General features: G+C 44.4%; 1 protein-coding gene across 12 annotated transcripts in view; it reads left to right on the top strand.

Annotated features, from left to right (window-relative positions):
• The window catches only part of specc1la (sperm antigen with calponin homology and coiled-coil domains 1-like a), a 575,263-nt gene that overhangs the window by 161,100 nt on the left and 395,173 nt on the right, over positions 1 to 18,990 (top strand). The gene's annotated exons all lie outside the window — the stretch shown is intronic.

Below are 18,990 nucleotides of genomic sequence, written 5' to 3'. Positions count from 1 at the left end.
CAAGTAGCTATCCCTCTTCCTGTTGGTGAAGTGATCTCCCCCTCCAGTTGAAACAAGTTAAACACCGAAGTAAAACAACTTGACAACCTGTGTAGATACAGAGATCAGAGAGAAAAAAAGGCTGTTCTCAAACTCTAAAGATTCTTCAGTAAAAACATACTGTACCCAGAACAAAAAGCATCAACATGCACATTACAAACTGAGTTTTTAGCTTATTGTATCCTAGTTCCTATTATTTGCACTGTGTCAAATGGCAGCTGACAATAACACACAAGTGCACAAAAATACAATAATTTACGGTTAATTTTTATCCGTTTGTGACCCCTTGCCACTCTCTCTACCCCGCCCCCCAGCCCCCCTCAACCATACCCCCATCTGTCTCCCTCTGTCCCCCCTTTCCCTCTCTCTCTTTATCTCCCCTCCCTCCCTCTCTCTGCCCCTCTCTCTGTCTGCCCCTCTCCCCTCCTCTTTCCCCCCCCCCCCCAACTTTCCCTCAGATGTTGCCTTTCTGTCATGCCCGTCCCCCCTCCGTCTTCCTGCATGGATATATTCTGGCGCAACGGTCACTGTTAGTGGCTAACAGTGATGACCCTGTTTGAAGCTGTTACAGCTGTGAGAAGGGATGATGTGTTAGAAGGATCATTAGTTGAGGCCGTATGGATTCAGCTTAGGAACAAAAGGGACAATCACACTACTGGCAGTGTACTGTCGAACCCAGACAGTCAAGAGGGAGATAGAAGAACAAATATGTAGCACATTTCTGAAGTACAAAAGCAGTAGGACAGTAATAGGGGATTTTAACCACTCTAATATTAACTGGGAGTTTGTGTGGAAGGAATGGAGAGAACAGAATTCTCAGTGCATTCAGGAGAACCCTTTTGGCCAGTATGTAGCAAGTCCAGCAAGAGAGCATGCGGTTCAGGACTTGGTTTTAGAAAATTAAGCTTGGCAGGTGGAAGGAGTGGCAGTGAGCAATCATATTGGTGGGAATGATCATAATTCAGTTAGTTTTCACACAATTATGGAAAACGACAGAGGTTGAACAGCAGTTCAAGTTCTAAATTGGGGTAAGGCCAATTTTACTAAGCTGAGTAGTGATTTAGGAAAAGTGGACTGGAAACAGCTACTAGAAGGTAAATCAGTGTTCGAGCAGCATTCAAAGGGGAGATTCAGGGGGTTCAGAGTAAACTTTTCCCCACAAAGAGGAAGAGTGGAATGACCAAATATAGAGCTCCCTCGATGTCAAGGAGCCTACAGGGTATGATGAGGCAGAAAAGGAAAGCTTATGTCCGACACAGAGAACTCAATACTACAGAAAGTCGAGAGGAGTTTAGAAAATGGAGGGTTGAAATAAAAAAGGAAATTAGGACAGCAAAGAGAGGGCTTGAAAGAATATTTTCAAGTAAAATCAAGGAGAACTCAAAGTTTTATCAATACATTAAGAGTAAGAGAATAACTAAGGAAAGAGTACGGCCCATAAAAGACCAAAAGCGTAACCTATATGTGGAGGTGGAAGATGTGGGTATGGTTCTTGAATACTTTACATCTGTCTTCCCAAAAGTGGGGACGATGCAGACATTGTCGTTGAGGAGGAATGTGAGGTATTGGATGTGATAAACATAGGGAGAGAGGAAGTATTAAGGGGATTAACATCCTTGAAAGTGTATACGTCACCAGGGCTGGATGAAATGTACCCCAGGCTATTCAAAGAAGCCAGGGAGGAAATAGTGGAAGGTCTGACCATCATTTTCCAATCCTCACTGGATACAGGTGTGGTGCCGGAGGATTGGAGGTCTGCTAACATTGTACCTTTGTTTAAAAAGGGAGCGAGGGGTAGACCTAATAATTACAGGCCTGTCAGTTTAACCTCAGCAGTGGGCAAATGATGGGAATCATTTCTGAGACACAGGATAAACCTGTCACTTAGGAAGGAACGGATTAATCAAGGATAGTCAGCATGGATTTGTTAAGGGAAGTTTGTGTCTGACCAACTTGATTTGAAATTTTGAGGAAGTAACAAGGAGGATTGATGAGGGTAATACAATTGATGTGATCTAGATGGATTTTAGCAAAGCCTTTGACCAGGTCCAACATGGCAGACTGTTTAAAAAAAATAATAAAAGCCCAGCGTATCCAGAGGAATGTAGCAAGCTGGATACAAAATTGGCTCAGTGACAGGAAACAAAGGGCAATTGTTGACTGGTATTTTTGCGACTGGAAGGCTGTTTCCAGTGGGGTTCCCTGCTTTTGTGGTATGTATTAACGATTTGGATGCAAATGTAGGGGGAATGATCAAGAAGTTTGCAGATGACACAGAAATTGTCCATGTGGTTGAGAGCGAGGAGGACAGCTGTAGACTGCAGGAAGATATTAACGGACTGATAGCGACATTTAAGAGGTATCTTGACAAATACATGAATAGGATGGGAATGGAGGGATACTGACCCCGGAAGTGCAGAAGGTTTTAGTTTAGACAGGCATCAAGATTCTGGTTCTTGACTCCCCAACCAGGGGAAACATCTTACCTGCATCTACCCTGTCTATCCCTTTAAGTATTTTGTAAGTCTCAATGAGATCACCTCTCATTCCTCGAAACTCAAGAGAATACAGGCCAGTTTCCACAATCTCTCTTCATAGGACAGTCCTGCCATCCCAGGAACAAGTCTGGTGAACCTTTGTTGCACTCCCTCTATTTCAAAAATATCCTTCCTAAGGTAAGGGAACCAAAACTGCACAAAGTACTCCAGGTGCAGTCTAACCAAGGTTCTGTACGATTGAAGCAAGACTTTGCTACTCCTATACTCAAATTTTCTTGCAATAAAGACGAACATACCATTAGTATTCTTAATTGCTTACTGCACTTGCATTTTAGCTTTCAGTGGCTTATTGACGAAGACACCAGGTCCCTTTTGTACATCTACACTTTCTAATCTTTTACCATTTAAGAAATAATCTGCACATCTGTTCTTCCTACCAAAGTGGATAACCTCTCATTTTTTCACATCATATTCTATCTGCCACTTTCTTGCCCACTCACTAAGTCTGTCTAAATCCCCTTGTAGCCGCTTTGCATCTTCCTCCCAGTGCACATTCCCACCTAGTTTTGTGTCAGCGAACTTGGAAATACTACATTTGGTCCCCACATCCAAATCATTGAATATATTGTCAACAGCAGGGTCCCAAGCACCAATCCCTGTGGTACCGCCCAGTCACAGCCTGCCAATGCGCGAATGACCGGTTTATTCCTACTCTCTGTTTTCTGCCTGTTAACCAATCCTTAATCCATGCCAGTATGTTACCTCCTATCCCATGTGCTTTAATTTTGCTAACCAACCTCCTGTGGGGGACTTTACCAAAGGCCTTTTGAAAATCCAAGTATACTATGTCCACCAACTCCTTCATCAATTGTTAGTAACATCCTCAAAAAACTCCAACCCGTTCGTCAAACATGACTTCCCATTCATAAATCCATGTTGACTATGCCCAATCAGATCATTATTATCCAAGTGTCCATTTATCACATCCTTTACAATAGATTCTAGCATTTCCCAATGACTGATGTAAGGCTAACAGGTCTGTAATTGCCTGTTTTCTATCTCCCTCTCTTCTTTAAATAGTGGGGTGACATTTGCGAGCTTCCAATTGCAGGAACAGCTCCAGAATCTATAGAATTTTGTAAGATCACAATGCATCCACTATCTCCATAGCTACCTCTTTCAACCCTCTGGGATGTAGAATATCAGGTCCTGGGGACTTGTCAACCTTCAGCCCCATTAATTTCTCCAAGACAACCTTCTTACTAATACCAATTTCCTTCAGTTCCTCATTCTTCCTACTCCCTTTAATTCTTTAATCTTTAATTCTGGGAAATTTCTTGTATCTTCCTCAGTGAAGACAGACACACAGAAATCATTTAGTCTCTCTTCCCCATTATAAATTCTGCTGACTCTGCCTGCAATGGACCCACATTTGTCTTAGCCAAGCGTTTCCTTTTTACGTACCTATAGAAGTTTTTACAGTGCTTTTTATGTTTTGTTAGTTTACATTTATATTCATTTCTTTCTCAGTTTCTTGGTCCTCCTTTGCTGTCGCCTAAAATCCTCCCAATCCTCAAGTTTACTACTATTTCTGGCAACTTTTCTTTTAATCCTATACAATCCTTAACTACCTTTGTTATCCACGGTTGACTGCCTTTACTTTTGGTGTTTTTGTGCCTTGAAGGAATGTATAGTTTCTGTAAACTATGTAATATTTCTTTAAAGACTATCTATTGCCCATGTACTGTCATACCTTTTAATTATTTTCCCAATCCACCTCAGCCAATTTGCCTGTCTTCATAATTTTCTTGGTTCAAATTTAACACCTAGCTTCAGATTTAACTACCTCACTTTCAAACATAATGTAAAATTCTATCATATTATGGTGGTAGAGTCATAGGGTGATACAGCACAGAAACAGGTCCATCGTTGCCATGGCAGCCATCAAGCACTTAGCTATTTTAATCCTATTTCCCAGCACTTGGCTCGCAGCCTTGTATGCTATGGTGTTTCAAGTGCTCATCTAAATACTTCTGAAATATTGAAACCTGCCTCTACCACCCCTTCAGGCAGTGTGTTCCAGATTCCAACCACCCTCTGGGTGAAAAAAATTTCCTCAAATCCTCTCTCAAACTCCTGCCCGTTAAATCTATGCCCCTCATAACTTTATTGACACCTCCGCTAAGGGAAAACGTTTCTTCCTATCTACCCTATCTATGCCCCTCATAACTTTTTAAACCTCAATCAGGTCACCCCTCAGCCTTCTCTGTTCTAAGGAAAACAATCTTAGCCTATCCACTTTCTCTTCATAGCTGAAATGCTCCAGCTCAGGCAATATCCTGGTGAATCTCCTCTGCACCCTCTCCAGTGCAATCACATCCTTCCTATAGTGTGGTGCCCAGAACTGTACACAGTACTCCAGCTGTGGCCTAACTAGCATTTTATACAGCTCCATCATAACCTCCCTGCTCTTATATTCTGTGCCTCGGCTAATAGAGGCAAGTATCCCATATGCCTTCCGAATCACCTTATCTACTTGTGCTGCTGTCTTCAGTGATCTATGGACGTGGTCACCAAGGGCCCTCTGTACTTCCTAGGGTCCTACCATCCATTGTATATTCCCTTGCCTGTTAGTCCTCCCAAAATGCATCACCTCAGACTTTGAGGATTAAATTCCATTTGCCACTGCCCTGCCCATCTATATCGTCCTGAAATCTAAGGCTTTCCTCCTCACTATTTACGACCACCAATTTTCGTGTCATCTGCGAACGTACTGATCGTACCTCCTATATTCAATGTACATTACAAACAACAAGGGTCCCAGCACTGATCCCTGCGGTACACCACTGGTCACAGGCTTCCACTCGCAAAAACAACCCTCGACCATCACCCTCTGCCTCCTGCCACCAAGCCAATTTTAGAAACAATTTGCCAAATTGCCCTGGATCCCATGGGCTCTTACCTTCTGGACCAGTCTCCCATGTGGGACCTTATCAAAAGCTTTACTGAAGTCCATGTAGACTACATCAACTGCTTTACCCTCATCGGCACACCTAGTCACGTCCTCGTAAAATTCAATCAAATTTGTTAGACATGATCTCCCTCTGACAAAGCCATGCTGACTATCCTTGTTTAATCCCTGCCTCTCCAAGTGGCGATTAATCCTATCCCTCAGAAATTTTTCCAACTGTTTCCTTACCACTGATGGTAAACCTGTAATTACCTGGTTTATCCCTACTACCCTTCTTGAATAATGGTACCACATTCGCTGTCCTCCAGTCCTCTGGCACCTTTCCTGTGGCCATAGAGGATTTGAAAATTTGTGTCAGAGCCCCTGCAATCTCCTCCTTTGCCTCACATAACAGCTTGGGATACATCTTCTCTGGGCCTGGAGATTTATCCACTTTTGAGCCCACTAAAACCGCTAATACCTCATCCCTTTCAATGCTAATTTGTTCAGGTATATCACAACCCCCTTCCCTGATCTCTTCACCTACATTGTCGTTCTCCATAGAGATGAAAAATAATCATTTTAAACCTCATCTATGTCCTCCAGCCCCACACGCACATTGCCACTTTGGTCCCTAATGGGCCCTACCCTTTCTCTGGTTATTATTTTTCCCTTAATATGCTTATAGAACGTCTTAGGATTTTCCTTTAGCTAGTCCGCCAGTGTTTTTTCATGCCCCCTCTTAGCTCTCCTAATTTTTTTTAAGTCGCCCCCTACACTTCCTATACTGCTCTAGGGCCTCTGCTGTTTTCAGCCCCCTGAATCTGCCATAAGCCACCTTTTTTTTTTCCAAATCCAATCCTCTATATCCCTTGACATCCAGGGTTCCCTGGACTTATTGGTCCTTCCCTTCCCCTTAACGGGAACATGTTGGCCCTGAACACTCATTGTTTCCTTTTTTAATGACTCCCACTGGTCTGACGTCGACTTTCCTACAAGTAGCTGCTCCCAGTCCACTTTTTGGCCAGATCCTGTTTTATCCTATTGAAATCTACCTTCCCCCAATTCAGTATCTTTATTTCCGGTCCATCTTTGTCCTTTTCCATAACTACCTTAAATCTTAGAGTTATGGTCACTATTCCCAAAATGCGCCCCCGTTGACACTGCTACCACTTGTCCGGCTTCATTCCCTAAGATTAGGTCGAGTACCGCCCCTTTTGTAGGACTTTCTACATGCTGGCTTAAAAAGCTTTCCTGGATGCACTTTAAGAATTCTGCCCCTTTAAGCCTTTTGCAGTAAGACTATCCCAGTTAATATTGTGGAAGTTGAAATCCCCTACTATTATGACCCTATTACTTTTACACCTGTCTGAGATTTGCCTACATATCTGCTCCTCTCTCTCTCCCTGACTGTTTGGAGGCCTGTAGTACACGCCCAACAAAGTGTTTGTCTCCATTCTGTTTTTAAGTCCGAACCATATGGCCTCATTTGAGGAACCTTCTAAGATATCATCCCTCCTTACTGCAGTAATTGACTCCTTGATCAATTGTGCAATGTCACCTCTTCGTTTACACCCCCCGCTGCCCCCCCATCATGCTTGCCAAATTCTATACCCTTGAATATTGAACTGCCAGTGCTGCCTTTGCCTCAACCATGTCTCTGTGATAGCAATAATATCGTATTCCCATGTGTTAATCAACACCCTCAATTCATCTGCCTTACTTGCAAGACTCCTTGCATTAAAATAGATGCATTCCAGCCTTGCATTATTTGCTTGTGCCTTAACAGGTCTATATTTGCTCTGCCTTGCAGACTAACCTAGTTTCTCTTCTATATTTGGCTGTGCATCACCGCCTACTGTACCTCCACTCTATTCCATCCCCTTGCCAACTTAGTTTAAACCACCCCCCGCCCCACAGCATTAGCAAACCTCCCTGCAAGGATGTTGGTCCCGTTCCAGTTCAGGTGCAACCCGTCTGACTTGTACAGGTCCCACCTGTGATCCAGGAAACTAAAGCCCTCCGTCCTGCACCATCTCTTCATCCACACATTCATTTGCTGTATTCTCCTATTCCTATACTCGCTAGCGCGTGGCACCGGGAGTAATCCAGAGATTACAACCTTTGAGGTCCTGCATTTTAATCTGCTACCTAGCTCCCTAAATTCTTGTTGCAGGACCTCATCCCTCTTTCTACCTATGTCGTTGGTACCAACGTGAACCATGACCCCTGACTGTTCACCCTCCCCTTCAGAATGTTGTGCAGCCGCTCCGTGACATCCTTGACGCTTGCACCAGGGAGACAACGTACCATCCCGGAGTCACGTTTGCAGCCATAGAAACACCTGTCTGTATCCCTTATGATAGAATCCCCTATCACTATTGCTCTCCCACTCTTTTTCCAGCCCTCCTGTGCAACTGAGCCACCCGTGGTGTCACAGACACCAGCTCTTGCTGCATTCTCCTGAGAGCTCCCTCAACAGTATCCAAAGCAGAAAATCTGCTGTAGTGGGAGATGGATCCAGGGAACACCTGCATTACCTGCCTAGTTGTTCTACTCTGCCTGGTTGTCACCCATTCCCTTTCTGTCTGAGCGGTCTTTACCTGCGGTGTGACCACCTCCCTGTATGTGCTATCCATGATGATCTCAGCCTCACAGATGCTCCACAGTGTCCCCAGCCACCGCTCCAAATCCGAAACACGGATTTTGAATAGCTGCAGCTGAAGACACTTCCTGCACAAGTGTTCGCACTGGAAACTGGAAGTTCCCCTGACTTCCCACATTGCACAGGAGGAGCACTCCATGCTGCTGAACTATCCTGCCATGACTTATCCTTAATTTACTCCCTTAAATTACTCAAAAATTAGAGATTATTTACACTAGGACCTTGATTCCCTAAAGCAACACTACTTACTATATAACAAAAACTGTCGGCCTTACCTTTCTGTTTGCTTTAGTTACTAACCCAGCTATTTAGAGTTATTCCCTCATAGCAGTTACTTTACGACAAATCAGCTTGCAGCTTTTCTGTGACGTCACTACTCGCTTTTATTTCAAACTCTCGCTCGCGCTCCCTCTCCTGGTTTCTTTATGCTCCGGCTCCACTCTCGCTGTTTCCCGCTCGCTGAGTGAACTCTCGCTCTCTCTTCATGCTCCGATTCAGCTCTCGCTGTTCCCCAGTCGCTGGGTGAACTCCCTCTCTGTCCCTCTCCCCCTCCCCCTGTCTCTTTATTCTCCAGCCCTGCTTTCGTTGTCACTCATCCCCAAAGGTTCTTTTACAGCAAGATTATTAATTAGCTCTTTCTTATAATGTTAGATCTAAAATAGCCTGTTCTGTAGTCTGTTCCTCAACATATTGATCTAGAAAACCATCCCTAACACACTCCAGAAACTTGTCTTCCACAGCATTAGTGCTCAGTAGGTTTACCCAGTCAATATGCAGATTGAAGTTACCCATGATTACTGTATTACCCATGCTACGGCCTTCTCTAATCTCCTGATTAATGCTGTACCCCACACTACCACTACTGTTTGGTGGCCTATAAACAACTCCTGTCGATGTTGCTGCCCCTTACTGTTTCTTAGCTCCATCCATTCAGAGTCCACATTTTGTTCTTCCTATCTGAGATCCTTCCTTATTAATGTACTGATCCCATCCCTTATTATCAGCACAACACCACCTCCTTTTCCTATTTGCCTGCCTACCTAAATGTCGAATATCATTTCTGTTATGGCAATTAGATAGCTTTGAAATTAACCTCTTCCATTCTAGATGTTCTACCTTATTTTGTTCCTTGCTTTTCTGCATTACTGGTATAAACCTTATGATATGATGATCACTCTTATCCAATTGCTCCCTCAAAGAAACTGGGTCCACTTGGCTCATCTCATTTCCCAGCACCAGATGCAACAATGCCTCCTTTCTAGTTAGGATGAGAACAAACTGATCAAGGAAGTTCTCCTGAACACATTTCAGTAATTCCTCCCCCTACTTAGCCTTTGCTCTAAAATTATCCCAATCTACATTTGGGTAATAAAAGTGTCAGTTCCCTAGATGTAAAGGCCTACATTTCATTCACCTCTTCAATTATTTTCTGTACCTGTTCATGACATTTCATTGATCTGTGTACCTGGACACCCCCACCTTCTCACTAAGTCTCTTTGAACCTCCACTGTTTCTAGCTTTTCACCAGTTAGAAAGTGCCCTGTTATCTCCTTTTTAGGTCTAAAGTGGATGACCTCACATTTGCCTACAGTGAAATCCATTTACCACAATTTTGCCCATTTACTTAATCTATCAATAATTTTACACTTCATACTACATTACTTAGAATACCACCTATCTTTGTGCTGTCAGCCAATATTCCATCATCTAAGTCAGTAATTAATGCATTGAATAGCTGAGTCCTCAACACGGATGCTTGCGAGACGCCATAGAAGAACCATAGGAAAATTATGGCACTTCTCATTCATCCTATCGTGTATGCACCGGCTGAAAAACTAACCGCCCAATCTAATGCTACCTTCCAGCAACTGTGGTTTGAAGTCATGTCTCCAGATCATTAGTCCACACCTCTGGATTACTGGTCCAGTAACATAACCACTATGCTGCTGTGCCCTTACTGACACCACTAGTCACATCCAGCGATTCGAGTACTTACCCATTATCCCTACTGTCTGCAGCCACTCAGCCAATTTCCTAACCAGGTCAATAATTTTCCTTCAATGCCATGAGCTTCAACTTTAGTTAATAGTCTCTTATGAGGAACTTTATCAAATGCCTTCTGGAAGTCCATATGAATATAAGTATAAGACATTAGTTTGGCCTCAGATAGAGTATTGCGTCCAATTCTGGGCGCCGCACTTGAGGAAAGAAGTTTGGAGAGAGTACAGAAGAGATTCACAAGAATGATTCCAGGGATGAGGAATTTCAGTAGATTGGAGAAGTTAGGGACTGTTTTCCTTGGAGAAGAGAAGGCTGAGAGGTGATTTGATAGAGGTATTCAAAATTATGAGGGGTCTGGACAGAGTAGATAGAGAGAAATTGTACCCACTCGTGTAAGGATCGAGAACAAGAGGGCACAGATTTGAAGTATTTGGTAAGAAAAGCAAAAGTGACATGAGGAAAGTCTTTCTCACGCAGCGAGTGGTTAAGGTCTGGAATGCACTGCCTGAGAACGTGGCAGGTTCAATTGAAGTATTCAAAAGGGAGTTAGACAGTTATATGAAAAGGAAAAATGTGCAGGGTTATGGGGAGAAGGCAGGGGAATGGGACTGAGGGAAATGCTCTCTCAGTGAGCCAGTGCGGACACGATGGGCCGAATGGCCTCTTTCTGCACTGTAACAATTCTGTGATTTGGTGAATAACACCCATTACATTTCCCTGTCCACTTTACTTTAGTCACCTCCTAAAAATTTCCGATCAGATTCGTCAGACATGATCTACCGTTTACAAAGCCATGCTGACTCTCACTGATCAGATGAAAATTTTCAAGGTGTTCATTCACCCTATCCTTAATTATAGTTCATAGCAATTTCCAGAGAACAGATGTTAGGCTATCTGGTCTATAATTCCCTGGTTTCTGTTTATCACCTTCCTTAAACAAAAGAATGATGTACGATTTTCCAATCTAAAGGAATGGTTCCTGAATTAAGAGAAATTTGGAAAATTATAGTTAGGACACTATAATTTATTCTTTCTAGTAATGTCCTTACACCCTTTCTTCAGTACTGATGTCATATTTGCTACTGTCCAATCCTCTGGCACCTCCTCATTCCTAAGGAAGATTGGAAGATTATGGCTAGTCTTTCCGCTATCTCCACCTGCACTTCCTTTAGTCATCTGCGATGCAAGTCATCCAAACCAGGCGACTTATCCATTGTCAGCATAGCCAGCCTTTCCAGCTCATCCTTCTAATCAGTTTTCACTCTGTCCGTTATGTTACGGCCAGGTGGGAATGGGTGTGGTGGTTCCCACTGTTCGCCTCCCAACTGACTGCATTTGTGTTTTTAAAATGATTTAGTCCCTGAGTGTTAACTTGCCAAATAAACAAACAGTGACAGGTTTTCTTCTAGGCTTAAAACAGAAGATGAACTATTGAACAATATTCATTTTCCGAAATGTTTGCAACACCACTCACATATGCATTCACTCTCACATGCACTCTCAAGAGAAGATAGATAGGCAAAAGGTAAGGGTTCAAGGTGTGGTAAGTGCTGATGGTTTACAGTAAACCTGTTGAATCTTCTAGGTACAACAGTCTCTTTTAAGATGCAGGCCTTGGTTGTTTGTAGTCTTGATGTGTTGAGGTGTTGTAGATTTCTGGTGTTTAAGATTTCAGATTGGAAGTGGCAGTTCACTTTCGGATTTCTGCTGTGCCAAGTTGAAGTGTAGAATTAGCTGCAGGGCACCTCCCTTTTTTGCTGGATCCTTCACAGCTCTTGGCTGGACAGGCTTTCTGTGATGTTCCTGTGATCTCTCCTCCTCTCTTCAGACGGTTGTCTTTTAAAGTTAAAATCCATCAAGTTAGAATCTTTGTTAGTTGACGTATGGCCCTTTCCCTGGTGTGACCACACAGTGGATCGGGATGTGGAATCCATGACCATCCATTAATGTGTGGATGATTATAATTCTGTTATGATGTAGCTACTTCACACCTTCTTTGTTTCAGAAGAATCCATTCAATTCGGGAATGTCTCTTGATGGTTTCAGGTTGGGTGTATTCGACACTTCTTAGTCTGGAATGTATCCTTTCATCCTATCAAGACAGTGAGGCAATGTTTGAATACACAGGCCAGGTCATCTAACCTTCGGTGGCCATCCTTTGCAGAATTGCCCACCTTTTTTTAAAAAGGTGAAGTCCATTTTAGAGTCCACCTTGAATAAAGTTTGTATCTTAAAAGTAGGAATATATGTCATGTCTTTACTGGACATGATAATTACCACTACCATCTGCGCTTCTACCAATATTTTGTCAGCATTCTCTTCCTTAATAAACACCGATACTAAGTACTCATTAAGCATTCTAGCTTTGCCTGCACCTCTAGGCATATATCACCCTCTTTGTCCCTAATAAGAGCTCTTCCCCCCCTGACTCTTACTTCCCAGTTACTATTTACATGCAGTAGAAAATTTTTTGGTTCCCTTTTATGTTGACTGTCATTATTTTCTCATACTCCCTCTTTACCACTGAACTTACTGTATTTTGTCTGGTTCTCACTTGACAAATTCACCTGACATGCATCATATACCCTCTCTTTGTTCTTTTCTATCTTCCTCGTCATCCAGGGAGCCCTGTCTTTCGTTCGCCTGCCTTTCCCTCTTTTTGGAATGTTCCTAGCCTGTACCTGAAGCATCACCTCTTTAAAGGTTACCTATTGTTCCATTACAGTTTTTTCTGTCAATCTTTGGCTCCATTTTACTCTTGCTAGATCCCCTCACATCCTATTGAAGTTAGTTGTCTTCCAATTTAGAAGTTCTACTATAGATTCTTCCTTGCTTTTCTCCATTACTAATCTAAACCTTATGATATGATCACTCTTACCCAAGTCTTGCCCCCCACAGACACTTGGTCCACTTGATCCAGCAATGCCGCCTCCTTAGATGGACCGAGAACGTATTAGTCAAGGAAGTTCTGAACACGTTTCAGAAATTCCTCCCCTTCTTTACCCTTTACTCTAACATCATCCCAATCGATATGTAGGTAATTGAAGTCCCTCAGTATTAACATTCAGTTGTTCTTGCACATCTCTGTGATTTCCCTGCAGATTTGCTTCTCACTGACTCCGTCGCACATGCTCTCTCTTTATAGGAAGCCTATAGAATATCCCAGTTGCGTGATCATACCCTTTTTGTTCCTCAACTCTAATCAATGATTCTGTACTTGCCCCCTCAAGGACATCCTCTCTTTCCAACACTACACAGTCTGGACCCAGGGGTTGCCTTATGTAGAATCTCCACTCCCAACTGACCAATCTCACCTTCACCTCTTAACAATCTGTCAGTGAGAAGGTAATGAATAAAGGAGTGCCTCCCAAAAGAAGGAACAAGAAAGGAGTGGGAGAGAAGACAGTTCACCTTGGCTACTCTGGTGAGGTCATTAAACCTTTCGCTGCGACATAAGGGGTCTTGACAGGGTGGATGTGGAAAGGATATTTCCCCTTGTGGGAGAATCTAGAACTAGTTTTTAAACACTGTTTAAAAATAAGAGGTCGCCCATTTAAGACAGAGATGAGGAGACATTTTTTCTCTCGGGATCGTGCGTCTTTGGAATTCTCTTCCTCAAAAGGCGGTGGAAGCAGAGTCTGTGAATATTTTTAAGGCAGAGGTCGATAGATTCTTGATAAGCAAGAGGGTGGAAGTTTATCGGGCAATGTGGAGTAATCAGTTCAGCCTTGAACTTATTGAATGGCGGAGCAGGCTCGAAGGGCCGAGTGGCCTACTCCTCCTAATTCGTATGTTCATACGTATGTATGTACACTCTCTTCCCTAATCAGTACTGTCAGCCGCCTCCCTTCTTTCCTTCCATATCCTTTCTGAACACCTTGTATCCTTGAATATTAAGCACCCAGTCCTCACCATTTCTGTTATTCCTACTGCATCATATTTGTGCTTGTAGCTCTCCAACCTATTCACCACATTTTGTGCGTTTACAATCATGTCCTTAATCGTAAATTAATTCAGCACAAACAAGCAACAAAACTTCAGATCTGAAGTAGGACTAGATTAAATAGGAGGAGACGAAGAAGGACTCCGATAAATACAAAAACAGGTTTAGAATGCATGTATGTAAATATATGTATCAGGGTGTAGTCAGGCATTGTTACGGAGGTGGAAATAGGTAGTCTTAGTGATGGCACAAATAAGTGATTGGAAGCTCATCTCGGCGTCAAGTTGTGAACAGCTTCAGACAGTTGCCAGGGAGAGAAATCGAGTCAGTGACTACAAGTAATTAAGAAGGTAAATAGAAAGTTGGCCTTTATTGCAAGGGGGATGGGGTATAAAAGTAGGCGAGTTGTGCTACCGCTGTACAGGGCATTGGTGAAATCGCACCTAGAGTACTGTGTATAGTTGTGATCTCCTTACTTGAGGAGGGGATATACTTGAATTGGAAGCAGTTTGGAGAAGGTTCACTAGGCTGATCCCTGGTGTGAAGGGGTTGTCCTTTGAGGAAAGGTTGAGCAGGTTCTGCCTGTACTCATTGGAATTTAGAAGAATGAGAAATAATCATACGGAAGCATATAAGGTTCTGAGGGGATGTTTCCTCTCGTGGGGGAATCTAGAGTTAGGGGGCACAGTTTCAAAATATGGGTCTCCCATTTAAGACGGAGATGAGGATTTCTTTGGGAATTGTTAGTGTTTGAAATTCTCTTCTCCAGCGAGCTGTGGAGGCTGGGTCATTGAATATAGTCAAGGCTGAGTTAGACAGACTTTTGATCTACAAGGGAGTCTAGGGTCATCAGTCGCCAGCAGTAAAGTGGAGTTAAGACCACATCTTATTGAATGGTGGAGCAGCCTCAAGGGGCCTAATGTACTCCTGCTCCTATTTCTTATGATTTTATGGAGCACAGTTTGGGACGGTGACTGAAGACTATGGCTTCAGTCTTCCCAATATTTAGTTCGAGGAAATCTGCTTATCCTGTTCTGTAAGGGAATATGGTTGCTCTGAACCCTCACTATCTATTCCTTGAATGTCTCCCACTGATCTAGCGCTGATTTACTTTCAAGTAGCTGTTTCCAGTCCACTTTAGGCATGATATGAGGGTGCAGAGATTTACCAGAATGGTTCTAGGGATGGGGGATTTTAGTTCAAGGTCAGGTTGGAGAAGCTGGGGTTGTTCTCAGAACAGGAGAGATTTAATAGAAGTGTACAGGATTATGACAGGCTTAGATAAGTTAGACAAGGAAAAACTGTTCCCTTTGACTAACGATACAAGGACGAGGGGACACAGATTGAAGGTTTTGAGTAAGAGGTGCAGGCGGAATATGAGGAAGAACTTTTTTTTACTCAGCAGCTGTTAGTGACCTGGAACTCTCTACCCACAAGGCTGGTGGAAGCGGAGACAATGATTTCAAAAGGAAATTGGATGGGCACTTGAAGGAAATAAACTTGCAGGGCTTCAGGGAACAAGCGGGGTAGTGGGACTGACTGGAGAGCTGGCATGGACTCGATAGGTCGAATGGCCTCCTTCTGTGCTGTAGAGGACTGTATAATTCTCTGGATGTCAGACAAACAGTCTGACAATTTGGAGACAGTGGACAGGTTGAGAGAGGTGGTGGGGAGGTAGAGCTGAACGTCATTGGTGTACATGTGGAAACTGACGACGTGTTTTCAGATGATGTTGAAGGGCAGCAGGTAGATGGGATAATCAAAGGGATCAAGGATAGATCCTTAGGCCCTCTAGAGGTAATCCTGCAAGTGCAGGAAGAGACACCATTGGAGGAGGATGGTGTGGTCAACTGTGTCAAAGGCTGCAGACAGATCAAGAAGGTCGAAGAGGGAAAGTTTAACTTTGTTACAGTCACATAGGATGTCATTTGTCACTTTGTTAAAAGCTGTTTCAGAACAGTGACAGGGGTATAAATCTATTTGGAGGGATTCCAACAGTTCCAGGAAAGACTGGCATGAATTATGGAGGCGACAACACGTTCAAGGACTTTAGAGCGGAAAAGGAGGTTGGAGATGGGGCATCATTTGCAAGAACGGTGGGATCAAGGTTTCGTTTATTATGAGAGTAGTGATGGTAGGTTTGAAGGAAAGGTGGACCGCACCTGAAGAGAGGAAACAGTTAACGATATCAGCTAATATGTGGACCAAGAAGGGAATTTGGGTGGTTAGCAGTTTAGCAGGAATGAGGTCAAGGGAGCTGGGGCTGGGTCTCATGGATAAGATGAGCTTGGAGAGGGAACGAGGGGCGATAGGAGAGAAACTATAAAAAGATGAAAGTTCAGGGCTAGGACATGGGTGAACTTTGGAGGACATTTGACCCCGTGGGCTAGTAGAAGGGAAGAAGCGGTAGAGGCAGCTGATTGGATGGTCTTGATCTTAGTGACAAAGAAGTCGATGAGCTCCTCGAACTGTTGTTGGAGGTGAGGGTGGAGGAAGCAGGAAAGACGGGTTTAGGACTTTTTTAGAACCGTGTTTTGTTCAAAGTTTAAAAACTGCTGCAGAGGGCTTGTCTTGGTCTCTCAGACTTTTTTATGTGGTGTGGACTTTAAATATCTGTATTGCAGATTATTTTGCTCTATTGCGCTGCTTCACAAACCACTGACCACCTCCAGGCGCTTACCCATTGCCTCTCGAGACGAGGCCGAAGAAGAAGAAAATTGCACATTATTTTGCTCTATTTCTTTTGCTTCTGAGTAATTATAAAACCTCTGAATAAAATTGACTAGTTTTTAGCCTGAATTGTATGTTGTCTTTTGAGGGACCAGGAGTACATGCTGGCCAGCCCACAGAACCTGTGAAGTATTTCCATAAGAGAGTCAATGCTAATACAGGTATAATACTCCCTCTCACTATTTGCATAAACATGTACATTTCTGATCTTATAAGCTAGGCACCAGTCTGCCTTGATTCAAATCAGCTGCACTATTTAAAAAAAAACGTTCAGAATACTTGAGACCATCTTGCAGCATTACTGACTGGAGAGAAATGGCAGATGTTCAGTGCTGAGCTCTTACCCTCTGATGCAGGGAAAATCAAAGAGGGCATTACATAAGGCACCTAGCAGCTTGTTTCTGGGTGAAGCAGCCAGAGAATGAAGAGTGCAGTGGGATAGATGCAAACATCCCAAAACAGGGGAGGCAGGAAGATGGAATTTATGCCATCATTTTGATTTAATTTTGTTCATTATTTGCATTTCTTTGCTCTATGTTCTGTAATTTGTACTTTTTAAAATTCTTGTTTTATTTTCATTTCTGTGTGTACTGTAATTGGTGGGACTGCAGCCCCATCTGGTGGCAATTCTTCTTCTTTGGCCTCCTTGTCTCGAGAGGCAATGGGTAAGCGCCTGGAGGTGGTCAGTGGTTTGTGAAGCAGCGCCTGGAGTGGCTATAAAGGCCAGTTCTAGAGTGACAGACTCTTCCACAGGTGCTGCAGATAAAATTGGTTGTCGGGGCTGTTACACAGTTGGCTCTCTCCTTGCGCTTCTGTCTTTTTTCCTGCCAACTGCGAAGTCTCTTTGACTCGCCACGCTTTAGCCCCGCCTTTATGGCTGCCCGCCAGCTCTGGCGATCACTGGCAACTGACTCCCACGACTTGTGATCAATGTCACAGGATTTCATGTCGCGTTTGCAGACGTCTTTAAAGCGGAGATGTGGACGGCCGGTGGGTCTGATACCAGTGGCGAGCTCGCTGTACAATGTGTCTTTGCGGATCCTGCCAACTTCCATGCGGCTCACATGGCCAAGCCATCTCAGGCGCCGCTGACTCAGTAGTGTGTACAAGCTGGGGATGTTGGCCGCCTCGAGGACTTCTGTGTTGGAGATACGGTCCTGCCACCTGATGCCAAGTATTCTCCGGAGGCAGCGAAGATGGAATGAATTGAGACGTCGTTCTTGGCTGACATACGTTGTCCAGGCCTCGCTGCCATAGAGCAAGGTACTGAGGACACAGGCCTGATACACTCAGACTTTTGTGTTCCGTGTCAGGCGCAAGGGGAGAGCCAACTGTGCAACAGCCCCGACAAACAAATTTCTCTGCAGCACCTGTGGAAGAGCCTGTCACTCTAGAATTGGCCTTTATAGCCACTCCAGGTGCTGCTTCACAAACCACTGACCACCTCCAGGCGCATACCTATTGTCTCTCGAGATAAGGAGGCCAAAGAAGAACTAACCAATTAATGAAGGTACCCCACCAGCATTCAGATCACTAGAGGACAATGGTGGGAACTGATGAAATGTTTTGTTACCTGCACCCCCTTACTCCACCCACTCTTTTCCCGCCCCCTTCCCCTCCCCGCCCCCTCCCCCCCCCACGCCCCCTCCCCCCCCCACGCCCCCTCCCCCCCCCACGCCCCCTCCCCCCCCCACGCCCCCTCCCCCCCACACCCCTCCTCCCCCCCACACCCCTCCTCCCCCCCCACACCCCTCCTCCCCCCCCACACCCCTCCTCCCCCCCCACACCCCTCCTCCCCCCCGCCCCCTCCTCCCCCCCGCCCCCTCCTCCCCCCTCGCCCCCCTTCCCCCCCCTCGCACCCCCTCCCCGGCCCGTTCCACCCCACTGCCTTGTGGATGTTTCAGGAGAGACCAAGGCTAAGGTAGTAAACCCTAACAGAAAATCCGGAACGGAACCCCGAAGGCGGTCATGTGTCACTTTTGGCATGTTTCCGGCAGTTCCTGCAGTCGTACCGGTGCCAAACATCATGCTCTGCACTCCTTTGGACCCCACCAGAAAGGCCGAGAGGGGGATTTGACGCTTAGGCAACTCTCAACCTCCATACATCCGTCCATGCATGCGCAATGGAGAGGTTACTCCATAGTCGCCTCACAGTGACCAAAAC

The sequence above is a fragment of the Heterodontus francisci genome, chromosome 23 (assembly GCF_036365525.1).
Source record: "Heterodontus francisci isolate sHetFra1 chromosome 23, sHetFra1.hap1, whole genome shotgun sequence".
NCBI lineage: Eukaryota > Metazoa > Chordata > Chondrichthyes > Heterodontiformes > Heterodontidae > Heterodontus > Heterodontus francisci.
The sequence above is the reverse complement of the archived record's forward strand: the minus strand, read 5'-3'. Positions and strand labels throughout refer to the sequence as shown.